The sequence below is a fragment of the Dendrobates tinctorius genome, unplaced genomic scaffold (genome assembly GCF_039654945.1).
Source record: "Dendrobates tinctorius isolate UK_male_01 unplaced genomic scaffold, ASM3965494v1 ptg000300l, whole genome shotgun sequence".
In the NCBI taxonomy this organism is placed as follows: domain Eukaryota; kingdom Metazoa; phylum Chordata; class Amphibia; order Anura; family Dendrobatidae; genus Dendrobates; species Dendrobates tinctorius.
In genome coordinates, this window is record NW_027361967.1 from 132,180 (window position 1) to 154,649 (window position 22,470).

A 22,470-nucleotide genomic window follows, 5' to 3' on the forward strand; every position below is an offset into this window, starting at 1 on the left:
ATACGTGATTGTTACCTCAGCCAGCCTGAAAAGGAAAAAAATATAGATAGGGAGACGTACTGAGCAAATTCTCTGTCACTCTGGTTCCGGTCCTGCTCTCGGCTTGACCGATGATCGCAGAAGTCTGAACTGTGTCTCTCCCAGTGGGCAAGTGGGAGTAGGGGCTTGATTACTCTCAGTGATTTTCCAACCTCTAAGTGGTTGGTAACTTCTTGCGGGTTTCCCACCGGACATCATCTGGCTAAGATGATGGTGTTTTAGCTGCAGCATAGGTTCATAAGTTATATGGGTGGAAGGGTAATTTCAATTACCGTGTTGATGTGACTGAGTGATTGCTCTCTCCCTGAAAAGTATGGTTTGCCCAGGTGTAGATTTTTCACCTCTACAAATCAGGCTGGCATATGGATAGGTAAATTGCGAATTGTTTTGGTGTCAAGGATTCGCAGTATTTGATGTCAGTACCAGTTTTAAATTCATTGTCTTTTGTCTTTTGTAGTGTGTATAATTTGCAGGAGGCGTACTAGCATGTGGTTAAAATTTTTGAATGCATTCTATGTGTGTATACATATATATGTTGTGAAATTAGAGAATTGGATAAACTGGTTTTGTTCTGCATACTATAATTATAAGGTTAGTTGGTTCAGGTAGAAAGAGAATTACTTGAATGGTAATTGCTTGATTTGTACAGATATCTCTGTGAGATCCGAGGTCTATTGTTACTTTTTAGTTATTGTTTTACTAATGTCACTACATTTCTCTATGAGATGGTTTTCTTTGAAAGGTTTTAGAGCGAAAGTTTTGAGGAAACAGAAATTTTAACAATTTATAAGGTATTTTTATACTACGCAGTTTCTGGATACACAAGATTTGTGAAATACTCTGGTGTTAGTTGTTGGTTAATTCCCTATATTACTGTGTTCAAGATAGCTAGACATCACTATGTTCACTGAAGACCCCTTTACTCGGACATAAGGAGTACATACAGCTTTTACAGTCACATATCCAACTGTTCATAACCCCGTGAGAATTTGTTTCAAGACGCCCACATACATATGTTTTTCAGATATACTCAGAATTCAGATGATAGAATGGGTGGGAGCAGTCAGTCAATATCTATAAGACAGATATGACCCATAGTGGAGTGAGAAAGAAAATGTACGTTAAGAAACCCTCTGATCACGAGGGGAGGAGCATTAGATAAGAAGGGATAGAAGAATGTGTTAATGAGTGGAGAGCAGCGTCCCAGCCTCAGGTATTATGAGGTGTTACAGGACCCTGAAGCATTTTATAAGATGGCAGAGGAAGTTAGGAAAAAAGGCATGAGGAGAGGAATATAACAAGATTGCTGAATTTTGTGCAAAACAAATATTTACACAGGAAGATGTCAGTTGCAATATCTGCATTACATTCATTTATACATCTATATACATTCCCGATGACTGGACGTGTTCCAGCTGTCAAACGCAGAATGCAGAATATCGTGAGACTTGTTCTGACTGTCAGATGACCAACCCAAAGAGCCGTACCTTCTTTCCAACTATTTATATAGACGGCACGTCTTGTGCTACATCCTGTCCAGCATCCATTATAGTTTTATTAATTAATGTAATTTATGAAAAGAATAATGAAGAAAAAGATGAATATGACATGGAGGTATATAAGTAAACAGAACCGGAGGAGACAGGAAATAAATAGCTCAGACTGATAATCTACAGTATTTATCGTTATATGGTGAGGGGACATAATTATCATCATCATCTTTTAAGCCTCAAAGCTCATACTTTTATACACAATCTACTACATGCAAGGACTCCTGGAAATGCCAGGAGACAGATACCCTAGTAAACAGCTCGCCCCCCCCACAAAAATACAGTAGAGAAACAACATCTCTCACCCAGACAGAGGTTGAGGATACTCCTCTCAAATTCCTGGTGGGTCCCGATGCAATCAGAAGATTGATCAGGGACATTGATCTACTTGCTGAAGAAGTATGTAGTCTTTTTTTTTTTTTTTTTTTTTACAGGACACATCTGTAGATCATGTGGGCGTTGAACTAATGGCACTGATCCCAGACTCAATATTGGCAGGCTGAAAATCCAGTTTGTAAAGGTGGGGCCGAAGCCAGTAGCCCTGCTGCCAAGGAAATTGCAATATTCATCCTATTTCACCCTCCATTTCATAATTTGCAATTATTTCTATGAAGTTATGGATAATACATGACTTATGTGCTGTCAATGAAGTTATAGTACTGAACACATCTATGGTACCAAATCCACACACTATGTTTTTTTTTATCAATTCTATTTATTTTTCTATGGTTTACGGTGATTGACCTGGCCAATGCTTTCTTCAGTTTATTTCTACATGCTGCAAGCCAGTACCTGTTTGTTTTCACATGAGGGCCAGCAATATATTTGGATTATGATGCCTCAAGGGGCACAGTATAGCCTCTCTATGTTCACCCGAGCCATGACCACGGTCCTGGAGCCCTGGAAGAGGATACATCCCACAGCCACTTCGTTTTACAATATATATGGATGACCTCTTCCCCTGACTGAAGACAGCCAAGCCAATACTGCTCTTCTACACATGCAACCTTTTTATAATTATTTCAAGACTTTCCAAGAAGGTAATCAGTGTGTTTTATATACTAAATTGCAATCACATTTTCACAGCTCTAGGACTGCCAGGCTATACCGAACTGTTTTGTCTGTTTGTCATGAAGAAGCCTGACCATGTAAATGGAGTCCTAACACAGCTTCACGGAGGAAGACAATGCCCTCCTGGCTTCTACTCTCCAAGACTTGACCAAGTGGCTCGTGGAGTCCCAACTTGCATGAGAACCGTGTTTGCAACCCACCTGTGCTGGACAAAGCTTCTGATATTTTTATGGGTCACCAGTTGAAGATCCTGGCCCAAAGCACCTGTCGGCAATGCCCTACTCTGCTCCCGGACGTCACCATCTCCAGATGTGCTGTCCATAATTCAGCTACTCTTCTACCTCTGCCAAAGGGGGGAGGAAGATGGAGGATGAAAACCACATCTCTGACACATTAGTGGAAGAGGTAGTCGACTCTGAAATGGCTGAACGCGATTGTCTTGCTGTCATGAGGCAAGAGAACACCTGGAAGATCCTGACCTGATGCTCATTGTGGATAGACCAAGGTATGCAGACCAAGAAGGCCGTTCGCACACTGGTATAGCAGTAGCCACAGAAGTAACTTGCTGCCAGCAAAACCACTGCCTATATCCAAAAGGACTGCAGGCCTTGACAGAAGCATACGAGAGGTCCACTCAACATGAAGCTATCAAGATCAATCTGGAGAGAAAGAGACTTCATCACGGCTAACGGAACGCCGGTCAGACACCACAAAGCCATGCAAGAATTAATGGAGTCCTTGTTGATGCCAGGAAGAGTTGCGGTGGTAAAAGTAAAAGCACACACACTGGAGACACTTCAAGGGAAGCAGTGGGCAACAGGCTAGCTGAAGTAACAGCAAAAGAAGCAGCAGTAATACCGGTTGACACGGAAACAGAGGAAAAGGAATAACACTCCAGAAACAAGTATCCAAGGAAGAAAAGAAGAAATGGACCTAAGATGAAGTTATACAGGATGAAATACACCTAAGGATGAACAAGGAAAATTTAAGGCCTCGAACAAAACTTTACATACTTGATGCTATACAGGAAACAGGGGTCATAGCATAAGAGTTTAGTCTTTCCCTTGGGTCACATACACGCACAAGTATAATTGCCTATATGTAGACTAAGTTTAAAAACATGTGACTAAAATGCATTTTCGAGTCTTTTCATCCATCCCAGATCCTGAGGACATAGGAGCCCACCAGATCCTGCCCGGTGACTGAGTCCTCATCACCAAGAGGTTCAACAGACGTACCCTTGAACCTAGAGATGACAGCCTGTTCCAAGTCCTGTCAACTATCGCAGCAGTCCATGGGTCCTCGCTTCCCACTGCAAGGAGATGCCGGATCCAGAGTCCAGTAGCGGCTGCCACTCTTCATCCATCTGGCACTTATCCTTCTCCTAGCTCAAGGGGTAGTCAATCACCAAGGGGTAGTCACTCATGAGAAGGGCATACTGACTTTCTGGTATAATGTCTCCACCCCAAGAGTAACATATCAATTTGACTACTGTCTCACAATAAGAATGTCCAGGCCCCATGGCACAGTTTCATATCAGGTTTAATACACAATTCATCTGTGTCACTACTGCTGAAATAGGGGAAGGTTCAAACTGGGAGGATTAGTCTCTTGTTGGGTGGCACACTGGTGAAAGTGACTGGAGACATCAACCAGCCCAGGCCCTACAGCGAAGGGACAAATGGGGAATAAGCCTATTAAGTCGCATGACCCTGTCCAAAGCCCATTTTAAGGGTCAGAGTGGCCTTCCAGATTCAATACTCCCTGTCACTGCCACTCACTGCCCCAAGGAGGGATGCATAGTTCTGTACCTTACTATTGACAACCCTTCAGAGTATGAGCAAGGGTTATATGTACTAGGCTCAAGTACTAAACTTGGGAGGGAAAATGGTGACACAAAAGGTAAATTTTGGCTAAGAAGCATAGATACCAGTGGGGGCACACAGGGAGCACCTGACAAATTCAAAGTCGAGAACGAGACAATAGTTGTGTTTAAACCCACCATCCCCGCAAATAAGAATGCAAAGCGGATAAACTATTTATACAATAATCAACAACGGTTTATAAAATACACTGGGGATGCCATGAAGGCAATTATTGACCCATTAAGTTTGCAAAAGTTATTTTATGTCCTTTGATCATATTTTCTTTAATTCTATGCTGCATAGTGCCATGCCTTAAGAAAATGATGATGAAAACTATGGAAACCACAGTGATGACCATGCATGCCGATTTTGAAGATCCCCTGTATGAAAGATGTCCCAATGAAAACATGCAAGCACCACCTCCGGAATATGCCTGCTTGAAGCAAGCCAATGAGGGAAAGTCCAGGATCTGACTTCCTCCTGTGCAAAGTCCGTTAGGAGGGGGTCCATCTACTAGAGATGGGTCGTCTCGTATATACGGTGAAGATTAGTTAGTTAGGTTCCAGCAATGTTGAGATAGGTAGGCTGGGAGGACAGATCGATAGGTTCGACGAGATTAGGATTTTGATTTTGCATATCTCCAAAGGAGGGACTGTTAAGGGAAGAATATATGGCACATGAATATATACAAGAATCAAAACTGTATCACTATATGGACGCTTTGCTGGATATTGGGATCATGTTGCTTTAAGATACTTCTGATTTTCTTATATTTTCTTATATTTTCTTAGAGTTGTTTCTGTATGGTATCATTCACCTAAGCTTCACCAAATATTGAATAAACTGGGTGGACCAGGGTAAGCCAAGCTAGAAAACAATACTTGTGTATATAAGTATTGTTTAGCAATGTGGGAGCAGTAAACGGTAACCCAGAAGTGTACATAATGATTGTGTAGCGACCTGAGAAAAGCAAATAGTAACTGGAAATATGTCCATGATGTAACTGATGATGTAGCTCAAATTCTGTTATAAAAGCTGTACACGTTTGATTAAAGACAGAGAAGAATCATACTGACACGATACCCTCTTGTCTTGTGTATTCTTTCCTCGAGTATACGTATACCTTGTGCCAAAGCTACAATTCGGCCACAGACAATTAAGACGGGTCGCACCTTAGTGTGACAGAATCATCACTTGCAATGCTGGATGGTTCAGAGTGAAAACACCTATAGGCTGACAATAGTAATTGCAGGTGTTGATTAACTCATTGTGCAAAATAATTTCTAAAATGTGGTCACTTTGGGAGGTTTTCTGCTGTTTTGGTACTCTGCAAATTTCATCTGCAAGGTATTCCTGCAAAATCTGCATTGCAAAACCCAAATAGGGCTCTTCCTTTCAAAGCCCTGCTGTGTGGCCAAACAGTAGTTTCTGAAGAAATGTGGTGCATCACCGCATTTGTGAGAAATCTAACATTTCTAATATCCAAACAAAATAAATGGAGGTTTAAAAATTAATGCAGACGAAAAGTACGCATATAAAAAATGTTATTTATTGACTTTTTTGGGGTGGTGTGACAAGTTTTTAATCACAAGGAATGGTAACATTTCTGCTGACTAGCATGGAAGGAGTGAAGTTCCAATTGCATATCGAAGCGGTCTAAGGCAAGCAGTCTAAGGCGAGCGGTCTAATACCGAGCGGTCTAAGGTGCTGCGTTCAGGTCGCAGTCTCCCCTCGAGGCGTGGGTTCAAATCCCACTTCTGACATTTAATTTCAAGAAACTTTATCTTCATTTATTGATTAGATGAGGTCAAACAAAACTTAGTAATGTGGTTTTGAAAAATTTCCTGAGAGTCTTTGGAGTGAATCTGAATTTGTCCTCTCAAAAAAGAACTCTAGGAACATCAAACAGATTTTTTGTGCATATGTCTGTTGTTCTTTTGGCACTAGAAAAATCCTTTGGACAGTCAATGAGGAGGGACTATTTCACCTCTTTGTTTTCTCTGTCCCTATTAGGGTAGGGAATCAACCTTCTACAGTGCTGTCATGAAATATATCTAGAAACGGATTTGCTAGTAAGTCTACTTTCATAGTTTTCACCTCATACATCAATAGACCATAACGATACTTAATAAACAAAAACTTAACAAGTTGGTAATCAAAGTTTAAAAAATGTGAAATGCCCATGTCATTCTGACATGTTTCAGCACATTTTGGGACAAATGGTCTCACTTTTAACAATCAATAAAATATTTTCTCTAAATTTTTGTCTCTTTTTTGCTCCAATTGTTTGCATCTCATAAAAAATAAAACTTGATGTAACATTATGCATGCAAATTGTGTTTTATGTGTGACCATGACCTACTCTAGAAGCACAGGGTCAGAATTATACTGGTGCATGGAGACAAACTGAAAATGTAAAAATTCAATGGCAAAATTGCTGTCTTTTTCTACTCATTCACAAATAGTTAATGAATGTTATTAAATATGTACAGCAAAATGGAAGGCGTTTCAAATAGAAATCATGCTTCAAAAAACAGTCAAATGAAAAATTATAATATATCCCTCCAGGTGTGACACTTGACATTTGCAGAGTGTCAAACCCCCCAGAAAATGTATAGATATGGCTGAAATAGCTCAGTTGGGAGAGCGTTAGACTGAAGATCTAAAGGTCCCTGGTCCAATCCCGGGTTTCGGCAACATGCTTTTTCTTCACCGTTTACATTTTAAGGAGATATTAAACAAAGCACATGGACTGATCATGATCAAAAGGCCTAAAAATCTTAACTATCTACAGAAAACAAAATGTTAAAAATTTGAGAAACGGTAACTTTTTCCTTTTGAACACATGAATGTTTTTTAGTAATTTTTCCTCTATTTTGTTTTATTTCAGATTGACTTAGCTGTAAGAGGATTAAAAGGTAACCTGATAGCTGAAACAGACAGCACTTATCAGACACTAGCTGAATGATTATAGTCAGCTTGTTTGACTTTGAAACACTGAGGCATTACTGAGACAAATGTCCTTAAAAAATATGCTGTGGACAACGTCAAAAAGGCAAAAAACACAAGCTCCACACAGGTCCGTCATCTTTAATTTGAAATATAGGAGGTTTCTACTTTAATGGTGAGACAAAGCATCTACATATTTGACATTGCTCCAGTGAGTAGAGCCCACTTAAAAATGTATGGGTTGCTTGCCTCTGCAAGCAAAAGCTGGGCACTAAAATGGCATACTTGCAATGCTGGATGGTTCAGAGTGAAAACACCTATAGGCTGACAATAGTAATTGCAGGTGTTGATTAACTCATTGTGCAAAATAATTTCTAAAATGTGGTCACTTTGGGAGGTTTTCTGCTGTTTTGGTACTCTGCAAATTTCATCTGCAAGGTATTCCTGCAAAATCTGCATTGCAAAACCCAAATAGGGCTCTTCCTTTCAAAGCCCTGCTGTGTGGCCAAACAGTAGTTTCTGAAGAAATGTGGTGCATCACCGCATTTGTGAGAAATCTAACATTTCTAATATCCAAACAAAATAAATGGAGGTTTAAAAATTAATGCAGACGAAAAGTACGCATATAAAAAATGTTATTTATTGACTTTTTTGGGGTGGTGTGACAAGTTTTTAATCACAAGGAATGGTAACATTTCTGCTGACTAGCATGGAAGGAGTTAAGTTCCAATTGCATATCGAAGTCAAGATGGCAGAGTGGTCTAAGGCGCTGCGCTTAGGTTGCAGTTTCCCCTGGAGGCGTGGGTTCAAATCCCACTTCTGACATCAACATTTAATTTCAAGAAACTTTATCTTCATGTAATGTGGTTTTGAAAAATTTCCTGAGAGTCTTTGGAGTGAATCTGAATTTGTCCTCTCAAAAAAGAACTCTAGGAACATCAAACAGATTTTTGTGCATATGTCTGTTGTTCTTTTGGCACTAGAAAAATCCTTTGGACAGTCAATGAGGAGGGACTATTTCACCTCTTTGTGTTCTCTGTCCCTATTAGGGTAGGGAATCAACCTTCTACAGTGCTGTCATGAAATATATCTAGAAACGGATTTGCTGGTAAGTCTACTTTCATAGTTTTCACCTCATACATCAATAGACCATAACGATATTTAATAAACAAAAACTTAACAAGTAGGTAATCATAGTTTAAAAAATGTGAAATGCCCATGTCATTCTGACATGTTTCAGCACATTTTGGGACAAATGGTCTCACTTTTAACAATCAATAAAATATTTTCTCTAAATTTTTGTCTCTTTTTTGCTCCAATTGTTTGCATCTCATAAAAAATAAAACTTGATGTAACATTATGCATGCAAATTGTGTTTTATGTGCGACCATGACCTATTCTAGAAGCACAGGGTCAGAATTATACTGGTGCATGGAGACAAACTGAAAATGTAAAAATTCAATGGCAAAATTGCTGTCTTTTTCTACTCATTCACAAATAGTTAATGAATGTTATTAAATATGTACAGCAAAATGGAAGGCGTTTCAAATAGAAATCATGCTTCAAAAAACAGTCAAATGAAAAATTATAATATATCCCTCCAGGTGTGACACTTGACATTTGCAGAGTGTCAAACCGCCCAGAAAATGTATAGATATGGCCGAAATAGCTCAGTTGGGAGAGCGTTAGACTGAAGATCTAAAGGTCCCTAGTCCAATCCCGGGTTTCGGCAAAATGCTTTTTCTTCACCGTTTACATTTTAAGGAGATATTAAACAAAGCACATGGACTGATCATGATCAAAAGGCCTAAAAATCTTAACTATCTACAGAAAACAAAATGTTAAAAATTTGAGAAACGGTAACTTTTTCCTTTTGAACACATGAATGTTTTTTAGTAATTTTTCCTCTATTTTGTTTTATTTCAGATTGACTTAGCTGTAAGAGGATTAAAAGGTAACCTGATAGCTGAAACAGACAGCACTTATCAGACACTAGCTGAATGATTATAGTCAGCTTGTTTGACTTTGAAACACTGAGGCATTACTGAGACAAATGTCCTTAAAAAATATGCTGTGGACAAAGTCAAAAAGGCAAAAAACACAAGCTCCACACAGGTCCGTCATCTTTAATTTGAAATATAGGAGGTTTCTACTTTAATGGTGAGACAAAGCATCTACATATTTGACATTGCTCCAGTGAGTAGAGCCCACTTAAAAATGTATGGGTTGCTTGTCTCTGCAAGCAAAAGCTGGGCACTAAACTGGCATACTTGCAATGCTGGATGGTTCAGAGTGAAAACACCTATAGGCTGACAATAGTAATTGCAGGTGTTGATTAACTCATTGTGCAAAATAATTTCTAAAATGTGGTCACTTTGGGAGGTTTTCTGCTGTTTTGGTACTCTGCAAATTTCATCTGCAAGGTATTCCTGCAAAATCTGCATTGCAAAACCCAAATAGGGCTCTTCCTTTCAAAGCCCTGCTGTGTGGCCAAACAGTAGTTTCTGAAGAAATGTGGTGCATCACCGCATTTGTGAGAAATCTAACATTTCTAATATCCAAACAAAATAAATGGAGGTTTAAAAATTAATGCAGACGAAAAGTACGCATATAAAAAATGTTATTTATTGACTTTTTTGGGGTGGTGTGACAAGTTTTTAATCACAAGGAATGGTAACATTTCTGCTGACTAGCATGGAAGGAGTTAAGTTCCAATTGCATATCGAAGTCAAGATGGCAGAGTGGTCTAAGGCGCTGCGCTTAGGTTGCAGTTTCCCCTGGAGGCGTGGGTTCAAATCCCACTTCTGACATCAACATTTAATTTCAAGAAACTTTATCTTCATGTAATGTGGTTTTGAAAAATTTCCTGAGAGTCTTTGGAGTGAATCTGAATTTGTCCTCTCAAAAAAGAACTCTAGGAACATCAAACAGATTTTTGTGCATATGTCTGTTGTTCTTTTGGCACTAGAAAAATCCTTTGGACAGTCAATGAGGAGGGACTATTTCACCTCTTTGTGTTCTCTGTCCCTATTAGGGTAGGGAATCAACCTTCTACAGTGCTGTCATGAAATATATCTAGAAACGGATTTGCTGGTAAGTCTACTTTCATAGTTTTCACCTCATACATCAATAGACCATAACGATATTTAATAAACAAAAACTTAACAAGTAGGTAATCATAGTTTAAAAAATGTGAAATGCCCATGTCATTCTGACATGTTTCAGCACATTTTGGGACAAATGGTCTCACTTTTAACAATCAATAAAATATTTTCTCTAAATTTTTGTCTCTTTTTTGCTCCAATTGTTTGCATCTCATAAAAAATAAAACTTGATGTAACATTATGCATGCAAATTGTGTTTTATGTGCGACCATGACCTATTCTAGAAGCACAGGGTCAGAATTATACTGGTGCATGGAGACAAACTGAAAATGTAAAAATTCAATGGCAAAATTGCTGTCTTTTTCTACTCATTCACAAATAGTTAATGAATGTTATTAAATATGTACAGCAAAATGGAAGGCGTTTCAAATAGAAATCATGCTTCAAAAAACAGTCAAATGAAAAATTATAATATATCCCTCCAGGTGTGACACTTGACATTTGCAGAGTGTCAAACCCCCCAGAAAATGTATAGATATGGCCGAAATAGCTCAGTTGGGAGAGCGTTAGACTGAAGATCTAAAGGTCCCTGGTCCAATCCCGGGTTTCGGCAAAATGCTTTTTCTTCACCGTTTACATTTTAAGGAGATATTAAACAAAGCACATGGACTGATCATGATCAAAAGGCCTAAAAATCTTAACTATCTACAGAAAACAAAATGTTAAAAATTTGAGAAACGGTAACTTTTTCCTTTTGAACACATGAATGTTTTTTAGTAATTTTTCCTCTATTTTGTTTTATTTCAGATTGACTTAGCTGTAAGAGGATTAAAAGGTAACCTGATAGCTGAAACAGACAGCACTTATCAGACACTAGCTGAATGATTATAGTCAGCTTGTTTGACTTTGAAACACTGAGGCATTACTGAGACAAATGTCCTTAAAAAATATGCTGTGGACAAAGTCAAAAAGGCAAAAAACACAAGCTCCACACAGGTCCGTCATCTTTAATTTGAAATATAGGAGGTTTCTACTTTAATGGTGAGACAAAGCATCTACATATTTGACATTGCTCCAGTGAGTAGAGCCCACTTAAAAATGTATGGGTTGCTTGTCTCTGCAAGCAAAAGCTGGGCACTAAACTGGCATACTTGCAATGCTGGATGGTTCAGAGTGAAAACACCTATAGGCTGACAATAGTAATTGCAGGTGTTGATTAACTCATTGTGCAAAATAAATTCTAAAATGTGGTCACTTTGGGAGGTTTTCTGCTGTTTTGGTACTCTGCAAATTTCATCTGCAAGGTATTCCTGCAAAATCTGCATTGCAAAACCCAAATAGGGCTCTTCCTTTCAAAGCCCTGCTGTGTGGCCAAACAGTAGTTTCTGAAGAAATGTGGTGCATCACCGCATTTGTGAGAAATCTAACATTTCTAATATCCAAACAAAATAAATGGAGGTTTAAAAATTAATGCAGACGAAAAGTACGCATATAAAAAATGTTATTTATTGACTTTTTTGGGGTGGTGTGACAAGTTTTTAATCACAAGGAATGGTAACATTTCTGCTGACTAGCATGGAAGGAGTTAAGTTCCAATTGCATATCGAAGCGGTCTAAGGCGAGCGGTCTAATACCGAGCGGTCTAAGGCGCTGCGTTCAGGTCGCAGTCTCCCCTGGAGGTGTGGGTTCAAATCCCACTTCTGACATCAATATTTAATTTCAAGAAACTTTATCTTCATTTATTGATTAGATGAGGTCAAACAAAACTTAGTAATGTGGTTTTGAAAAATTTCCTGAGAGTCTTTGGAGTGAATCTGAATTTGTCCTCTCAAAAAAGAACTCTAGGAACATCAAACAGATTTTTTGTGCATATGTCTGTTGTTCTTTTGGCACTAGAAAAATCCTTTGGACAGTCAATGAGGAGGGACTATTTCACCTCTTTGTGTTCTCTGTCCCTATTAGGGTAGGGAATCAACCTTCTACAGTGCTGTCATGAAATATATCTAGAAACGGATTTGCTGGTAAGTCTACTTTCATAGTTTTCACCTCATACATCAATAGACCATAACGATACTTAATAAACAAAAACTTAACAAGTAGGTAATCATAGTTTAAAAAATGTGAAATGCCCATGTCATTCTGACATGTTTCAGCACATTTTGGGACAAATGGTCTCACTTTTAACATTAACAATCAATAAAATATTTTCTCTAAATTTTTGTCTCTTTTTTGCTCCAATTGTTTGCATCTCATAAAAAATAAAACTTGATGTAACATTATGCATGCAAATTGTGTTTTATGTGCGACCATGACCTATTCTAGAAGCACAGGGTCAGAATTATACTGGTGCATGGAGACAAACTGAAAATGTAAAAATTCAATGGCAAAATTGCTGTCTTTTTCTACTCATTCACAAATAGTTAATGAATGTTATTAAATATGTACAGCAAAATGGAAGGCGTTTCAAATAGAAATCATGCTTCAAAAAACAGTCAAATGAAAAATTATAATATATCCCTCCAGGTGTGACACTTGACATTTGCAGAGTGTCAAACCCCCCAGAAAATGTATAGATATGGCCGAAATATCTCAGTTGGGAGAGCGTTAGACTGAAGATCTAAAGGTCCCGGGTTTCGGCAAAATGCTTTTTCTTCACCATTTACATTTTAAGGAGATATTAAACAAAGCACATGGACTGATCATGATCAAAAGGCCTAAAAATCTTAACTATCTACAGAAAACAAAATGTTAAAAATTTGAGAAACGGTAACTTTTTCCTTTTGAACACATGAATGTTTTTTAGTAATTTTTCCTCTATTTTGTTTTATTTCAGATTGACTTAGCTGTAAGAGGATTAAAAGGTAACCTGATAGCTGAAACAGACAGCACTTATCAGACACTAGCTGAATGATTATAGTCAGCTTGTTTGACTTTGAAACACTGAGGCATTACTGAGACAAATGTCCTTAAAAAATATGCTGTGGACAAAGTCAAAAAGGCAAAAAACACAAGCTCCACACAGGTCCGTCATCTTTAATTTGAAATATAGGAGGTTTCTACTTTAATGGTGAGACAAAGCATCTACATATTTGACATTGCTCCAGTGAGTAGAGCCCACTTAAAAATGTATGGGTTGCTTGTCTCTGCAAGCAAAAGCTGGGCACTAAACTGGCATACTTGCAATGCTGGATGGTTCAGAGTGAAAACACCTATAGGCTGACAATAGTAATTGCAGGTGTTGATTAACTCATTGTGCAAAATAATTTCTAAAATGTGGTCACTTTGGGAGGTTTTCTGCTGTTTTGGTACTCTGCAAATTTCATCTGCAAGGTATTCCTGCAAAATCTGCATTGCAAAACCCAAATAGGGCTCTTCCTTTCAAAGCCCTGCTGTGTGGCCAAACAGTAGTTTCTGAAGAAATGTGGTGCATCACCGCATTTGTGAGAAATCTAACATTTCTAATATCCAAACAAAATAAATGGAGGTTTAAAAATTAATGCAGACGAAAAGTACGCATATAAAAAATGTTATTTATTGACTTTTTTGGGGTGGTGTGACAAGTTTTTAATCACAAGGAATGGTAACATTTCTGCTGACTAGCATGGAAGGAGTTAAGTTCCAATTGCATATCGAAGCGGTCTAAGGCGAGCGGTCTAATACCGAGCGGTCTAAGGCGCTGCGTTCATGTCGCAGTCTCCCCTGGAGGCGTGGGTTCAAATCCCACTTCTGACATCAATATTTAATTTCAAGAAACTTTATCTTCATTTATTGATTAGATGAGGTCAAACAAAACTTAGTAATGTGGTTTTGAAAAATTTCCTGAGAGTCTTTGGAGTGAATCTTAATTTGTCCTCTCAAAAAAGAACTCTAGGAACATCAAACAGATTTTTTGTGCATATGTCTGTTGTTCTTTTGGCACTAGAAAAATCCTTTGGACAGTCAATGAGGAGGGACTATTTCACCTCTTTGTGTTCTCTGTCCCTATTAGGGTAGGGAATCAACCTTCTACAGTGCTGTCATGAAATATATCTAGAAACGGATTTGCTGGTAAGTCTACTTTCATAGTTTTCACCTCATACATCAATAGACCATAACGATACTTAATAAACAAAAACTTAACAAGTAGGTAATCATAGTTTAAAAAATGTGAAATGCCCATGTCATTCTGACATGTTTCAGCACATTTTGGGACAAATGGTCTCACTTTTAACATTAACAATCAATAAAATATTTTCTCTAAATTTTTGTCTCTTTTTTGCTCCAATTGTTTGCGTCTCATAAAAAATAAAACTTGATGTAACATTATGCATGCAAATTGTGTTTTATGTGCGACCATGACCTATTCTAGAAGCACAGGGTCAGAATTATACTGGTGCATGGAGACAAACTGAAAATGTAAAAATTCAATGGCAAAATTGCTGTCTTTTTCTACTCATTCACAAATAGTTAATGAATGTTATTAAATATGTACAGCAAAATGGAAGGCGTTTCAAATAGAAATCATGCTTCAAAAAACAGTCAAATGAAAAATTATAATATATCCCTCCAGGTGTGACACTTGACATTTGCAGAGTGTCAAACCCCCCAGAAAATGTATAGATATGGCCGAAATAGCTCAGTTGGGAGAGCGTTAGACTGAAGATCTAAAGGTCCCTGGTCCAATCCCGGGTTTCGGCAAAATGCTTTTTCTTCACCGTTTACATTTTAAGGAGATATTAAACAAAGCACATGGACTGATCATGATCAAAAGGCCTAAAAATCTTAACTATCTACAGAAAACAAAATGTTAAAAATTTGAGAAACGGTAACTTTTTCCTTTTGAACACATGAATGTTTTTTAGTAATTTTTCCTCTATTTTGTTTTATTTCAGATTGACTTAGCTGTAAGAGGATTAAAAGGTAACCTGATAGCTGAAACAGACAGCACTTATCAGACACTAGCTGAATGATTATAGTCAGCTTGTTTGACTTTGAAACACTGAGGCATTACTGAGACAAATGTCCTTAAAAAATATGCTGTGGACAAAGTCAAAAAGGCAAAAAACACAAGCTCCACACAGGTCCGTCATCTTTAATTTGAAATATAGGAGGTTTCTACTTTAATGGTGAGACAAAGCATCTACATATTTGACATTGCTCCAGTGAGTAGAGCCCACTTAAAAATGTATGGGTTGCTTGTCTCTGCAAGCAAAAGCTGGGCACTAAACTGGCATACTTGCAATGCTGGATGGTTCAGAGTGAAAACACCTATAGGCTGACAATAGTAATTGCAGGTGTTGATTAACTCATTGTGCAAAATAATTTCTAAAATGTGGTCACTTTGGGAGGTTTTCTGCTGTTTTGGTACTCTGCAAATTTCATCTGCAAGGTATTCCTGCAAAATCTGCATTGCAAAACCCAAATAGGGCTCTTCCTTTCAAAGCCCTGCTGTGTGGCCAAACAGTAGTTTCTGAAGAAATGTGGTGCATCACCGCATTTGTGAGAAATCTAACATTTCTAATATCCAAACAAAATAAATGGAGGTTTAAAAATTAATGCAGACGAAAAGTACGCATATAAAAAATGTTATTTATTGACTTTTTTGGGGTGGTGTGACAAGTTTTTAATCACAAGGAATGGTAACATTTCTGCTGACTAGCATGGAAGGAGTTAAGTTCCAATTGCATATCGAAGCGGTCTAAGGCGAGCGGTCTAATACCGAGCGGTCTAAGGCGCTGCGTTCAGGTCGCAGTCTCCCCTGGAGGCGTGGGTTCAAATCCCACTTCTGACATCAATATTTAATTTCAAGAAACTTTATCTTCATTTATTGATTAGATGAGGTCAAACAAAACTTAGTAATGTGGTTTTGAAAAATTTCCTGAGAGTCTTTGGAGTGAATCTGAATTTGTCCTCTCAAAAAAGAACTCTAGGAACATCAAACAGATTTTTTGTGCATATGTCTGTTGTTCTTTTGGCACTAGAAAAATCCTTTGGACAGTCAATGAGGAGGGACTATTTCACCTCTTTGTGTTCTCTGTCCCTATTAGGGTAGGGAATCAACCTTCTACAGTGCTGTCATGAAATATATCTAGAAACGGATTTGCTGGTAAGTCTACTTTCATAGTTTTCACCTCATACATCAATAGACCATAACGATACTTAATAAACAAAAACTTAACAAGTAGGTAATCATAGTTTAAAAAATGTGAAATGCCCATGTCATTCTGACATGTTTCAGCACATTTTGGGACAAATGGTCTCACTTTTAACATTAACAATCAATAAAATATTTTCTCTAAATTTTTGTCTCTTTTTTGCTCCAATTGTTTGCATCTCATAAAAAATAAAACTTGATGTAACATTATGCATGCAAATTGTGTTTTATGTGCGACCATGACCTATTCTAGAAGCACAGGGTCAGAATTATACTGGTGCATGGAGACAAACTGAAAATGTAAAAATTCAATGGCAAAATTGCTGTCTTTTTCTACTCATTCACAAATAGTTAATGAATGTTATTAAATATGTACAGCAAAATGGAAGGCGTTTCAAATAGAAATCATGCTTCAAAAAACAGTCAAATGAAAAATTATAATATATCCCTCCAGGTGTGACACTTGACATTTGCAGAGTGTCAAACCCCCCAGAAAATGTATAGATATGGCCGAAATATCTCAGTTGGGAGAGCGTTAGACTGAAGATCTAAAGGTCCCGGGTTTCGGCAAAATGCTTTTTCTTCACCATTTACATTTTAAGGAGATATTAAACAAAGCACATGGACTGATCATGATCAAAAGGCCTAAAAATCTTAACTATCTACAGAAAACAAAATGTTAAAAATTTGAGAAACGGTAACTTTTTCCTTTTGAACACATGAATGTTTTTTAGTAATTTTTCCTCTATTTTGTTTTATTTCAGATTGACTTAGCTGTAAGAGGATTAAAAGGTAACCTGATAGCTGAAACAGACAGCACTTATCAGACACTAGCTGAATGATTATAGTCAGCTTGTTTGACTTTGAAACACTGAGGCATTACTGAGACAAATGTCCTTAAAAAATATGCTGTGGACAAAGTCAAAAAGGCAAAAAACACAAGCTCCACACAGGTCCGTCATCTTTAATTTGAAATATAGGAGGTTTCTACTTTAATGGTGAGACAAAGCATCTACATATTTGACATTGCTCCAGTGAGTAGAGCCCACTTAAAAATGTATGGGTTGCTTGTCTCTGCAAGCAAAAGCTGGGAACTAAACTGGCATACTTGCAATGCTGGATGGTTCAGAGTGAAAACACCTATAGGCTGACAATAGTAATTGCAGGTGTTGATTAACTCATTGTGCAAAATAATTTCTAAAATGTGGTCACTTTGGGAGGTTTTCTGCTGTTTTGGTACTCTGCAAATTTCATCTGCAAGGTATTCCTGCAAAATCTGCATTGCAAAACCCAAATAGGGCTCTTCCTTTCAAAGCCCTGCTGTGTGGCCAAACAGTAGTTTCTGAAGAAATGTGGTGCATCACCGCATTTGTGAGAAATCTAACATTTCTAATATCCAAACAAAATAAATGGAGGTTTAAAAATTAATGCAGACGAAAAGTACGCATATAAAAAATGTTATTTATTGACTTTTTTGGGGTGGTGTGACAAGTTTTTAATCACAAGGAATGGTAACATTTCTGCTGACTAGCATGGAAGGAGTTAAGTTCCAATTGCATATCGAAGCGGTCTAAGGCGAGCGGTCTAATACCGAGCGGTCTAAGGCGCTGCGTTCATGTTGCAGTCTCCCCTGGAGGCGTGGGTTCAAATCCCACTTCTGACATCAATATTTAATTTCAAGAAACTTTATCTTCATTTATTGATTAGATGAGGTCAAACAAAACTTAGTAATGTGGTTTTGAAAAATTTCCTGAGAGTCTTTGGAGTGAATCTTAATTTGTCCTCTCAAAAAAGAACTCTAGGAACATCAAACAGATTTTTTGTGCATATGTCTGTTGTTCTTTTGGCACTAGAAAAATCCTTTGGACAGTCAATGAGGAGGGACTATTTCACCTCTTTGTGTTCTCTGTCCCTATTAGGGTAGGGAATCAACCTTCTACAGTGCTGTCATGAAATATATCTAGAAACGGATTTGCTGGTAAGTCTACTTTCATAGTTTTCACCTCATACATCAATAGACCATAACGATACTTAATAAACAAAAACTTAACAAGTAGGTAATCATAGTTTAAAAAATGTGAAATGCCCATGTCATTCTGACATGTTTCAGCACATTTTGGGACAAATGGTCTCACTTTTAACATTAACAATCAATAAAATATTTTCTCTAAATTTTTGTCTCTTTTTTGCTCCAATTGTTTGCGTCTCATAAAAAATAAAACTTGATGTAACATTATGCATGCAAATTGTGTTTTATGTGCGACCATGACCTATTCTAGAAGCACAGGGTCAGAATTATACTGGTGCATGGAGACAAACTGAAAATGTAAAAATTCAATGGCAAAATTGCTGTCTTTTTCTACTCATTCACAAATAGTTAATGAATGTTATTAAATATGTACAGCAAAATGGAAGGCGTTTCAAATAGAAATCATGCTTCAAAAAACAGTCAAATGAAAAATTATAATATATCCCTCCAGGTGTGACACTTGACATTTGCAGAGTGTCAAACCCCCCAGAAAATGTATAGATATGGCCGAAATATCTCAGTTGGGAGAGCGTTAGACTGAAGATCTAAAGGTCCCTGGTCCAATCCCGGGTTTCGGCAAAATGCTTTTTCTTCACCGTTTACATTTTAAGGAGATATTAAACAAAGCACATGGACTGATCATGATCAAAAGGCCTAAAAATCTTAACTATCTACAGAAAACAAAATGTTAAAAATTTGAGAAACGGTAACTTTTTCCTTTTGAACACATGAATGTTTTTTAGTAATTTTTCCTCTATTTTGTTTTATTTCAGATTGACTTAGCTGTAAGAGGATTAAAAGGTAACCTGATAGCTGAAACAGACAGCACTTATCAGACACTAGCTGAATGATTATAGTCAGCTTGTTTGACTTTGAAACACTGAGGCATTACTGAGACAAATGTCCTTAAAAAATATGCTGTGGACAAAGTCAAAAAGGCAAAAAACACAAGCTCCACACAGGTCCGTCATCTTTAATTTGAAATATAGGAGGTTTCTACTTTAATGGTGAGACAAAGCATCTACATATTTGACATTGCTCCAGTGAGTAGAGCCCACTTAAAAATGTATGGGTTGCTTGTCTCTGCAAGCAAAAGCTGGGCACTAAACTGGCATACTTGCAATGCTGGATGGTTCAGAGTGAAAACACCTATAGGCTGACAATAGTAATTGCAGGTGTTGATTAACTCATTGTGCAAAATAATTTCTAAAATGTGGTCACTTTGGGAGGTTTTCTGCTGTTTTGGTACTCTGCAAATTTCATCTGCAAGGTATTCCTGCAAAATCTGCATTGCAAAACCCAAATAGGGCTCTTCCTTTCAAAGCCCTGCTGTGTGGTCAAACAGTAGTTTCTGAAGAAATGTGGTGCATCACCGCATTTGTGAGAAATCTAACATTTCTAATATCCAAACAAAATAAATGGAGGTTTAAAAATTAATGCAGACGAAAAGTACGCATATAAAAAATGTTATTTATTGACTTTTTTGGGGTGGTGTGACAAGTTTTTAATCACAAGGAATGGTAACATTTCTGCTGACTAGCATGGAAGGAGTTAAGTTCCAATTGCATATCGAAGTCAAGATGGCAGAGTGGTCTAAGGCGCTGCGCTTAGGTTGCAGTTTCACCTGGAGGCGTGGGTTCAAATCCCACTTCTGACATCAACATTTAATTTCAAGAAACTTTATCTTCATGTAATGTGGTTTTGAAAAATTTCCTGAGAGTCTTTGGAGTGAATCTGAATTTGTCCTCTCAAAAAAGAACTCTAGGAACATCAAACAGATTTTTGTGCATATGTCTGTTGTTCTTTTGGCACTAGAAAAATCCTTTGGACAGTCAATGAGGAGGGACTATTTCACCTCTTTGTGTTCTCTGTCCCTATTAGGGTAGGGAATCAACCTTCTACAGTGCTGTCATGAAATATATCTAGAAACGGATTTGCTGGTAAGTCTACTTTCATAGTTTTCACCTCATACATCAATAGACCATAACGATATTTAATAAACAAAAACTTAACAAGTAGGTAATCATAGTTTAAAAAATGTGAAATGCCCATGTCATTCTGACATGTTTCAGCACATTTTGGGACAAATGGTCTCACTTTTAACAATCAATAAAATATTTTCTCTAAATTTTTGTCTCTTTTTTGCTCCAATTGTTTGCATCTCATAAAAAATAAAACTTGATGTAACATTATGCATGCAAATTGTGTTTTATGTGCGACCATGACCTATTCTAGAAGCACAGGGTCAGAATTATACTGGTGCATGGAGACAAACTGAAAATGTAAAAATTCAATGGCAAAATTGCTGTCTTTTTCTACTCATTCACAAATAGTTAATGAATGTTATTAAATATGTACAGCAAAATGGAAGGCGTTTCAAATAGAAATCATGCTTCAAAAAACAGTCAAATGAAAAATTATAATATATCCCTCCAGGTGTGACACTTGACATTTGCAGAGTGTCAAACCCCCCAGAAAATGTATAGATATGGCCGAAATAGCTCAGTTGGGAGAGCGTTAGACTGAAGATCTAAAGGTCCCTGGTCCAATCCCGGGTTTCGGCAAAATGCTTTTTCTTCACCGTTTACATTTTAAGGAGATATTAAACAAAGCACATGGACTGATCATGATCAAAAGGCCTAAAAATCTTAACTATCTACAGAAAACAAAATGTTAAAAATTTGAGAAACGGTAACTTTTTCCTTTTGAACACATGAATGTTTTTTAGTAATTTTTCCTCTATTTTGTTTTATTTCAGATTGACTTAGCTGTAAGAGGATTAAAAGGTAACCTGATAGCTGAAACAGACAGCACTTATCAGACACTAGCTGAATGATTATAGTCAGCTTGTTTGACTTTGAAACACTGAGGCATTACTGAGACAAATGTCCTTAAAAAATATGCTGTGGACAAAGTCAAAAAGGCAAAAAACACAAGCTCCACACAGGTCCGTCATCTTTAATTTGAAATATAGGAGGTTTCTACTTTAATGGTGAGACAAAGCATCTACATATTTGACATTGCTCCAGTGAGTAGAGCCCACTTAAAAATGTATGGGTTGCTTGTCTCTGCAAGCAAAAGCTGGGCACTAAACTGGCATACTTGCAATGCTGGATGGTTCAGAGTGAAAACACCTATAGGCTGACAATAGTAATTGCAGGTGTTGATTAACTCATTGTGCAAAATAATTTCTAAAATGTGGTCACTTTGGGAGGTTTTCTGCTGTTTTGGTACTCTGCAAATTTCATCTGCAAGGTATTCCTGCAAAATCTGCATTGCAAAACCCAAATAGGGCTCTTCCTTTCAAAGCCCTGCTGTGTGGCCAAACAGTAGTTTCTGAAGAAATGTGGTGCATCACCGCATTTGTGAGAAATCTAACATTTCTAATATCCAAACAAAATAAATGGAGGTTTAAAAATTAATGCAGACGAAAAGTACGCATATAAAAAATGTTATTTATTGACTTTTTTGGGGTGGTGTGACAAGTTTTTAATCACAAGGAATGGTAACATTTCTGCTGACTAGCATGGAAGGAGTTAAGTTCCAATTGCATATCGAAGCGGTCTAAGGCGAGCGGTCTAATACCGAGCGGTCTAAGGCGCTGCGTTCAGGTCACAGTCTCCCCTGGAGGCGTGGGTTCAAATCCCACTTCTGACATCAATATTTAATTTCAAGAAACTTTATCTTCATTTATTGATTAGATGAGGTCAAACAAAACTTAGTAATGTGG

The 22,470-nt window shown here is 37.5% G+C and overlaps 6 non-coding genes across 6 annotated transcripts; all 6 read left to right on the top strand.

Annotated features, from left to right (window-relative positions):
• Positions 1-8,216: 8,216 nt before the first annotated feature.
• TRNAL-UAG (transfer RNA leucine (anticodon UAG)) lies at positions 8,217-8,299 on the top strand. The gene has a single exon. It is a non-coding gene; the product is annotated as a tRNA-Leu (tRNA).
• A 1,902-nt stretch (positions 8,300-10,201) lies between these two features.
• Positions 10,202-10,284, top strand: TRNAL-UAG (transfer RNA leucine (anticodon UAG)). The gene has a single exon. It is a non-coding gene; the product is annotated as a tRNA-Leu (tRNA).
• Positions 10,285-11,118: 834 nt separating this feature from the next.
• TRNAF-GAA (transfer RNA phenylalanine (anticodon GAA)) lies at positions 11,119-11,191 on the top strand. The gene has a single exon. It is a non-coding gene; the product is annotated as a tRNA-Phe (tRNA).
• A 3,991-nt stretch (positions 11,192-15,182) lies between these two features.
• On the top strand, positions 15,183-15,255 carry TRNAF-GAA (transfer RNA phenylalanine (anticodon GAA)). The gene has a single exon. It is a non-coding gene; the product is annotated as a tRNA-Phe (tRNA).
• Positions 15,256-20,314: 5,059 nt separating this feature from the next.
• TRNAL-UAG (transfer RNA leucine (anticodon UAG)) lies at positions 20,315-20,397 on the top strand. The gene has a single exon. It is a non-coding gene; the product is annotated as a tRNA-Leu (tRNA).
• Positions 20,398-21,231: 834 nt separating this feature from the next.
• On the top strand, positions 21,232-21,304 carry TRNAF-GAA (transfer RNA phenylalanine (anticodon GAA)). The gene has a single exon. It is a non-coding gene; the product is annotated as a tRNA-Phe (tRNA).
• The last annotated feature ends 1,166 nt before the right edge of the window (positions 21,305-22,470 follow it).